At 41.5% G+C, this 9,261-nt stretch overlaps 1 pseudogene; it reads left to right on the top strand.

Moving 5' to 3' along the window:
• Window positions 1-6,752: 6,752 nt before the first annotated feature.
• On the top strand, window positions 6,753-7,763 carry LOC103725430 (annotated as a pseudogene).
• The last annotated feature ends 1,498 nt before the right edge of the window (window positions 7,764-9,261 follow it).

Below are 9,261 nucleotides of genomic sequence, written 5' to 3'. Positions count from 1 at the left end.
GAGGGTTGCAGATTGGGAAGGGGACTAAATATGATTAAAATGTATTGTATAAAATGCACAAAAATTCAATAAAATATATTAAAAATAAATAAATAAAATAATGTATAGAAAATTAATATATTATCAATTCAGCTCAGAAACTTGTAATGGGAACATGAATAAACATTATAGGGTCTATAGTATTGTATGCAATGCTGACTAAAACTTAAAAGTGAAAAAGAAGTTTTGGCATCATTGGGAGGGAAGGTCAGAGTTGGTTCTTGGATGGAATTCTAGAAGATTTGAGGTACATTTATCTGGGAAAGTTACCTCCATACAGAAAATATGATTTAATGGGGGAATTTGTACTTAGATTTTCTTTATAAGTAGCATTTTGGGCCAATTTGTTGTTCTGTGTCCTAGAGTGTTACGTATTTTGTTATCTGCTGGATTGAAAAATCAGGAGGGTGGAATGGTATCCTCATGCTTAAAACAACTGTAGTAATAGCAGACATCATTTAGTCTCACTGCAGTCCAGGAACAGCGCCAGGTGTTTTGCATATACTAACCACACACTATCAGTCTTTTAAGACAGAGTGTGTGAACTGATTTCACAGGTGCAGTGCCTGAGGCTCATAGAGTTTGGTAATGTACCCAAGTTCACCCAGCTGGTAAATCACCAGACTGGGTGTAGGTTTTTGGTCTCAAGTACCCTAGAGCCCACATTATCCCACTTCTCCCAGACTGATACTGACCATGAACTGCTTAATTTGCTTTCTTCTACTATTCCTAAATGTGCCTCAGATGATTAAAAAGATAGACTCCAACTGAAATGCAAATTTTAATCAATAAGAATATCAGAAGAATTGAGAAGGACGAAAAAGAGAAAGAAAGAGATGCTACTCAGGGACAATATGATCAATTACATATGCAAAATTGGATAGACTCAAAAGAGCAAAGATTTAGAAAATCATCTGACTCTATTCTTTTGTAAAGAAAGCAAATATTTTAGAATTACCCTTTGTCTGTCTGGAAAAGAAAAGGAATAAATCAGTGTGTTCTGTGACAAAACAACATTTATCTTGAGACGCCTGTTGTTTTTTAACTGGAACATAAATTTAAGTTTTATTTAGAGCACTAGCACACAAATATGATGGGAAACTGAGCTGATGAAGATGAAAACATCTTGCTGTATTGTAAAATATTAGTCAACACCAAAATAAAAATGAAACCAATAGTATATACTATTATTAACAAAAACATTTATTGTACTATCAAAATAGTAACTACTAGAAGACTAATTTTCCAAGACCATTATATTAATATTTTACAATGTTTCCTCCTACTTGACTCACATCTCTCATCTTTCAGGTTATTATACCAGCTTTTTAAATTTTTTTTATTTTATGTATATGAGTGTATTGCCTGCATATATCTGAGTGCACCCATGTTGTGCTATGCTGTGGAGGTCAGAAGAGGGCTTAAGATTCACCTGGAACTAGAGTTAAGGATGGTTCATAGCCGCCATGTGAGTGCTGAGAATCAAACACGGGTCCTCTGCAAGAGCAGCCAGCACTCTTAACCACTAAGCCATCTCTCCAGCCCCTATTATACCAGCTTTAAAAGATATTTTAAAGTATGATTTGAGGGAAACAGGCACACAAATGGCACACACAGAAGTGTGTGTGTGTACAGTCACAAATAGAAAATAGATGCACAAAACAGTACTATAATTTTTATTAAATTTTGTTAAATTTTATTTATTTATTTTATTGGCATGAATTAGGATTATATATCTAAACAGATTCCTGGTCTTAACTATTTCTTATAATTACAAGAATATTTTTTAAATGTCCTTTCATGCTGTCACTTAGAACTTGGAAACAAAAAGATTAATTTCTCAGTTTAGTCTCTGGGAGTCCTGTCTTGTGTTACAGCTTCTCAGCATCACATCCCTGGTAAAGGGACTTCTCTTCAGGATTTGCAATAAGCAAACCAATCAAGTTTTTTTTTTTCAGGGACATGTAATCTCTCCTGAAAACTTTAAACAAAAGAGAGAAGTCAAGATGAAGACTCCTGTGAATAAGTAAGGACTAGGCAGAGAATCACACCACAATATAGTAGTCATTCATAGCCTTAAGAAAGGTGACTTCTGTACTAGGGTATGGTGGACATAAATGTGATGAACACAAATGAGGAACAATAGAAAGACCTAGTCAGAATTGTAGGATCCTACAGCACTGGGTCTTTGCTGTCCATTTTTATAGCTACCAAAGGCACTGTAATTCCTTTTGACTTCCAATTTAGAATCCTTAGGAAGGATAGGTAGATGTTCATGTTAGAGGAACAGATTCAGATAATCAGGCAGAGAAGTCTCGAAACAAGTCATCTGTCCAGGCGAGCGTGGACTACATGTAGCATGTATTCCAAAAAGGCCCCCACAGGTAGATTATACAACATTCAGAATTCTGTCTTTCTTAGGAAACTCCAGGTAGAAATATCAGGCTGATTTATTCCTGGACAATCTCAGGGTAGTGAGGACCTCAGTTTAATGGTTATAACCCCAATTTTTCTAGTAAAGGAAGATCTAGGAACTAACAAGAACATGAAGACTTTGTGTGTTTTTAGAGGATGCCTCGCCTAAGAGCAAAGGGGGAGTGCACATAAACAATCCTCACATTTGTATCCCCACAGAACCGCAAGCCAAGGTAACCTTAGGTCTGTCTGGAAGGTTTCCAAAAGCAAATTATTAATTTGTAAAAGGCAGTGCCCAGCTTCTACAAAGGAAGAATTTTGGAGGAAACCTGAATACTGGTGACGGTAGGTATAGGCCAAACTGAGGGCCTGGTCCTAAAACAAAGGGGTTCAGTCCTTCCCCTGTTGTAATGCCTGAAGGGTTTCAGCAGAGGGCTCCACCATTTGATGCTTGCCCAGATTGCCTCCGGGTGGGGACTGTGGAAGGTGTGGGCTTGGTTTGGAGGTTAAATGACTCTGGTCAGAATAGAGTGAGAAATTTCAGGCTCTGCTAGACATCAAAACTGACATTTGAATATTGACTTCAAAATAGTGGGATCCCTTAGCAATGCACTCTTCCTGTTGGCTCGTGGAGACAACAGAAAATACAACCGGAAGTAGATAATTTTCAAACCGAAAGTAGATAAATTTCACTTCTGTTGCAACAACCTCGGAGTGTCGGAGAGACACAACGCGGTCAGCAGAGCCTGCATTTTTCTGACTCGTCTGGAGTTAGGTAAGGTCCCTGAATTTGAACTAAAGAGCCCAAACCCCTCTCCCCATAACAGAGTAGAACCCATAAAATATTGTTCCGTACATCTGTGCATTTTTTTCCCGTTGTCCTTCGTCCCTCGTTCCTCATCCTTACTGCATCGTCATCGTCTATTATCCCTATCTGGTATCCTCGTCATAACAGTCACCCTAGGGGGATTCTGGGCCAGATCTTTAAGACTGAACCCATGCATTACTTCACTTAAATGGTCTCCGGGAATAAAGTGATTTTATTTAGAAGAAGAAAAGTTCCAGAGGCCGACAAGACAGCCCTGCACGTCGAAGGGCTTGCTGTTCAAGCCTGAGTTCTTGAGTTTGATCCCCGGGATCCACATAGTGAAAGGACAACATTGAATTTCACAAGTTGTCCTCCAACCTGCACACATCAGCCTAGGCACACAAGTGCACACCCCCTGAAATAAATATTTTTAATTGTGGGCAGATCTATTGTGAAAATGGGGGTCGGGCATACAGAGCAAGGCCTCTGTTATAGGAAGATAATCAGATGTAGAGTGTACTGACTTCCCCTCTAGTGACTCGGAAAGATCAACGTTGGCTTGGGGTTGAAACACGTTGAGTCCAGGTCCATAGAGGAAATGATACTAATCTTCCCAGTTATGGACCTGAGGGAGCTAGATTCAAGCACAGTGGGATCTGATAGTACCATCCCTGTTCTCAGCACGTGCCAGACAGTCGAGACCAGACTCCCCAAAAGGGGCTGAGGTTAAAGTAATGAGCCTGAGTGTGGAAATGGAATATACTCGATATTTTATTTGTTAATTAATTAATTAATTAATGCATTTATTTATCTGTGTGCAGGTGCACATGTGTGTGTGTGTGTGTGTGTGTGTGTGTGTGTGTGTGTACATGGTCCACATTTGGAAGTGAGAGGACAACCTGCAGGAGTCTGTTCCTCTCCTTCCACCATGTGGGTTTCAGGGGTGGTACTTGGTTCATCAGACTGAGCAATCTTACTAGCCCCTACTCAATATTTATTTTATATTTATTTATTTTGAGGGAGGTATATGGGGGGATGTCAGAGAACATCTCTCAGGAGTCAATTTTGTCCTTCTAACATGTGGGTCCCAGAGAGTGAACTCAGGTCATTAAGCTTGCTGTCCACAGGTGCCTTTGCACAGAGCCATCTTACAGACTGATCCCCCTATTCAATATTTAGTGGAAAGAGTTACAGTGTGTAGTGACTCAGCCACTAGAGGCTCTTAGGGCAAAGCTATCAGGTTCACTTTTGAGAATCTGGGATTAGAGCTCTCATGCTTAGATGCTGCCTTATTACTTTCAGGAGGGGTCTTGGGGACACAAAAACTTTGGTTTTAACAGGAAAGCCCCCATCAGCATTGATAGGAAACCTGGTTCCTAACAGGAGCTGATTTGTTAACAAGTATGAAGAGGTCTCTTTTCCAAAGTAATCATGCCCATAGATCCTATGCCTACCAATTAGGCATGGAGTATCTGGATACTGTAACATAATAATTCTCATTCACTTCTTCCTAGAGCATCTCAGGAAGGTGAATGGGCAGCCTCAGTCTAACAGTACCAGGAGTCTAGGAAAGGACACTGACAACTTTGGGAACCACTCACCCTATCACAGGACAGCAGATAATCTTTTCCAGTCAGCCTTGGGAGAGTAAAGGCAGGGGTATTTTTTTTTGGGGGGGAGCTTTTTGAGACAGGGTCTCCCTGTAGCTCCAGCTGCCCAGAGCTCACTCTGTAGACCAGGCTGGCCTCAAACTCACAGAGGATCCGCCTGCCTCTGCCTCCCGAGTGCTGGGATTAAAGGCGTGCGCCACCATGCCCGGCAAAGGCAGGGTTTAAAAAAAAAAATTTTTTTTTTCTTAGAGTATCTCAGGTAGGTGGGGGTATGAGTGGGTACACACTAAATAAAGATAAGTAGGGACTTGGGACTGAGATGAGTACCTAATCACAAAGTGAAGTCCACAGAGTACATTTTGTTCCTGGGAAACTCCCAAACAGAAGTTATTGATGTATCACCCCCTAACATCTAGCCCTGGAGAGTTAGGAATGTGAGGACCTTTCTATAAGGCTGGAGGAGTCAGATAGGCTGAGGAGAGAGCTCAGACCTCCCCTGAGTGAGAATTAAAGAGACCTATGGCCTCTTAACTGTGGGTCCCATAGAAGACACAGATGACTGGATAATACTCCTGTTTTATCATGGGGTTCTGAGATAAGTAAAAATATTAACCTGATTAGAAGGTCCTCAGGTTAGTAGGGGGGATTTTGTGGTGACTGAAGAATTCAGGAAACTCCCAGTTCATATTGAGAGGGGTTCCATAGAGTCCCTCTTTATGCCATTCCTGGGAGATGTCAGTCACAGATGGTTGGTTAGGCAAAAGTCTCCCTTAGTTTCTTTTCAAGACTCACAGAGAAGTGAGAGTCTTAGTCTGAGGTTTTGGCTTTCTTTGGGGAGGGGGCGCTAGCACTTCCTGAGACTCAAACTGAAGATTTTGAGTGAAATCCCACATCATAGGGCTTTAACCTACCAGACATAGCCTTCAGCCTCTGGAAAGTATAGTCAATGTGGCTACATAGAGGCACACCCTCACATTCTCTGTTAAGTGTTAGGGAGGTTTAAGTGTGGGATTTAATTTTTGATGTCTTCAAACGTGCAGAGAGGGCAGCACTAAGCACATCAAGACTCAGCCTGTAAACCCTAGGTGAGGATTGAAGGTCCTTCTCCCTTGACCCCAATTTGAGGAAACAGTAGAAAGTCTGTGGCTGTCCTGGTACTTACTTAGCCCTTGAAACCTCAAACCAACAGTTGTCAGTTGAGACTCCTTTTATTTATTTATTTATTTATTTATTTATTTATTTATTTATTTATTTATTTTCCTGTCAATCTAAGGGAGATGGAAAACCTGTGGCTGAAGATACAGCAGCACTCAGGAGAAAGGAGGGTTCTCAACTCTAGAAAAAGAGAAGATGAGGATTCTGTGTGAGGTCTGAGGGAGAGAAGATGAGGATTCTGTGTGAGGTCTGAGGGCCAAGAAATATAGCAATGCGATTCCCACAGACTTGATGGCAATACCTCCCTACAAGAGCAGTGGAAGGAAAACCCTCCTATGTTTTCTTTTCATGGCAACTAGGATGATTTGGGCTATTGGCTGCAGAGCAACATAGGGAAGATTCCATGTCCTACTAAGAGTAGATATGATACAATCTGTGAACTAAAAGGACTCAACCAGCCCTAGTATCACCAAGCCAGCCACAGGGAGTCTGGCAGGCTGCAGTCTAGACATTATTCCACTATTTTCCAAGGAGAGAGGCTGAGTAAGAAAAGCCCAATGGGTTTCTAGACTAGCGCTTGTACAGAAACTTGTATAAGCAGATTACTAAAAGCTAAGGTGTTGTGCTCCTAGTGTAAGTGCTTACTGGACCTCATTATCCCACACTCCAGGTCCCAAAAGGATTTTCTTTTGAGCCCACACTCATACCTACTGTCCATGACCATCATGCCCAGGGGAAAGAAGAGTAAGGCCCGTGCTCATGAAAAACACTGAACCCCAGGAGAGCAAGGATGCTCAGGCTGCAGCAGCAGAGAAAGGAGAGTCACCTTCCTGCTCTGATCAAGCTTCTGGAGATGCTGTTCCCAGAACTTCTACTGCTGGTGTCCCTCGGAAATCTCAGGGTGTGCCACCAACAACCTCTGCTGGCAAAGGAGTGGCCCACAGAAGGTCTGATAAAGGTGCCAAGGGCCAAAAGGAGGAAAGTTCTACTTCAGCATCCTGCACTCCACTGAGAACCCAAAGAATGAGCTTCTATCAAGGAAGACTGGCATGCTGGTGCATTATCTTATCTTCAAGCACAAAATGAATGAGCCCATGGGGAGAGGAGATATGATGAGAGTAGTCAACGAAAGGTACAAAGATCAGTTCCCTGAGATTCTCAAGAAAGCCTCTGAGTGCATACAGCTGATCTTTGGTCTTGAGGTGAAGGAAATCAAGCCCAGTGGTAGCTACTACACCGTTTTCAGCAAGCTAGATCCCGGCAGTGATAGTTCCCTTACCATTGGCTTACCCTTTTCCCCAGAATGGGCTTCTGATGCCCCTCCTGGGTATTATCTTCTTAAATGGCAACTGCGCCTCTGAGAAAGAGATCTGGGAATCCCTGAATATTTTGGAAATCTTTGATGGGAAGATGCATGTCATCTTTGGGGGTGTCCGAAAGCTCATCACCAATGATCTGGAATTACCTGGAGTACCCTCTGAGAGCCAACAGTGATCCACCATGCTTTGAGTTCCTGTGGGGTCCTCGGGCCTTTGCTGAAGCCAGCAAGATGAAGGTCCTGGAGTTTTAGCTAAGATCAATGAAACCAATCCCTGTGCCTTCCCATCCCATTTTGAAGAGAGGCTTTGAGAGATGAGGAAGAAAGAGCCGAAGCTGAAGAAGCTCGCAAGCCCAGTACTGCTGCCAAGGCCAAGGCAGATTCTAAGGTTACATCTGGTGATTCCTCTTGTGCCTAGATATTAGAGGCAAATTTATAAGTAGTAAGGGGCTGAGAGTTCATGATCATATGTTCTTATCCTTCTGTGATACACTGTCTTTCCAACGTTTTCCTTTTGCTAGAATCTATTTAGATTTTAAATCCATGGTGATAAATGATATAGATCACATTCATTGCTACTGGAAGATTTAAGTGTAAGAAATTTGATATTCTGTAACACATCCTAAAATCCCTTGAATCTTTCACGGGTTGATAAGCAAGAAAACATGATTTTGTGATGGAAATTTCCTTTTAAATGTGTGAAAGAATGTAATTGGATTCTCAAAATAGACAGTAACATAGGAAAATGTGTACACTGTTGCTTTGTTGGTTCACTTTTGCCTCTTGCTTTTTGGTGAAATTTTAAAAAATATACCCAGTTGTTAATTGCTTTAAAATTGAAAATAAAATTCACTATCAATACATTATGTTCCTTGTTCAAAGATTCATTTATTCTCATTAATTGGGCATCTGCTTTTTGGAAGGCTTTATTAGTAGTGACAGTTTTAAGAAATGAAATCAGAGCCTGGAGAGATGGCTCAGCAATTAAGAGCACTGACTGCTCTTGCAGAGGACCCAGGTTCGATTCCCAGCACCCACATGGTGGCTATGAAGCATCCTTAACTCCAGTTCCAGGGGAATCTGACGCCCTCTTCTGATCTCCATGGCATTGCACGACATGGGTGCACTCACAAACATGCAGGCAATACAGTCATACACATAAAATAAAAAATAAGAAATAATTTTTTTAAAAAAGAAATGAAATCTGGGGGCTGGAGAGATAGCTCAGTGGTTAAAAGCACTGGTTGCTCTTGTAGAGGACTTGGGTTCAGTTCCCATCACCCACATGGCAGCTAACAACTGTCCATAACTCCAGTTCCAGGGAATCTAATGTTATCTTCTGACCTCTGCAGGCACTGCACGACATGAGTGCACCTACCTACTACATGCAGGCAATACACTCGTACACATAAAATAAAAATAATAAATAATATATTAAAAAAGAAAAGAAATCTTTCTCCTGGCCATAGGTTTTAGAGTCTAAGAGGAGTTATTACATAAGATGGTGTGCTACACTAACACAAAACAAGTGTGAAAACTCAAGCGTGGTATCAAGGGAGCTTAGATGAGAGCTGGTCAAATCTGAATTCCCTGAACCAAGACACTCTGGGGTTTGGGACATTGCAAGACACTTGTTGGGAGGTCATTTACGTTAGCTCCATTTTAGATGCGGCTGAGATAATCATGAGTGGTGCCAAACTCTCAGATCCTGAGCCCCATGGTTGAAAAACTAAACCTAGAATTGCAAGCTGTTCCTAATGGTATGAAATTGCAAAACAGAGAGATTCTTTGCATGGCGTAGGAATGAAAGCTCTGTTCTCTTTTCCCAGTGCAGCGGAGCACAGTGTAGAAACAAGTGTTTTGTGCATATCCTCTTCAAAGAGTTCTGAGAAATAGTAACGGGTAAATAAATTCCT

Source organism: Nannospalax galili, unplaced genomic scaffold, assembly GCF_000622305.1.
Source record: "Nannospalax galili isolate Female #2095 unplaced genomic scaffold, S.galili_v1.0 scaffold7, whole genome shotgun sequence".
Classification (NCBI taxonomy): domain Eukaryota; kingdom Metazoa; phylum Chordata; class Mammalia; order Rodentia; family Spalacidae; genus Nannospalax; species Nannospalax galili.
The sequence above is the reverse complement of the archived record's forward strand: the minus strand, read 5'-3'. Positions and strand labels throughout refer to the sequence as shown.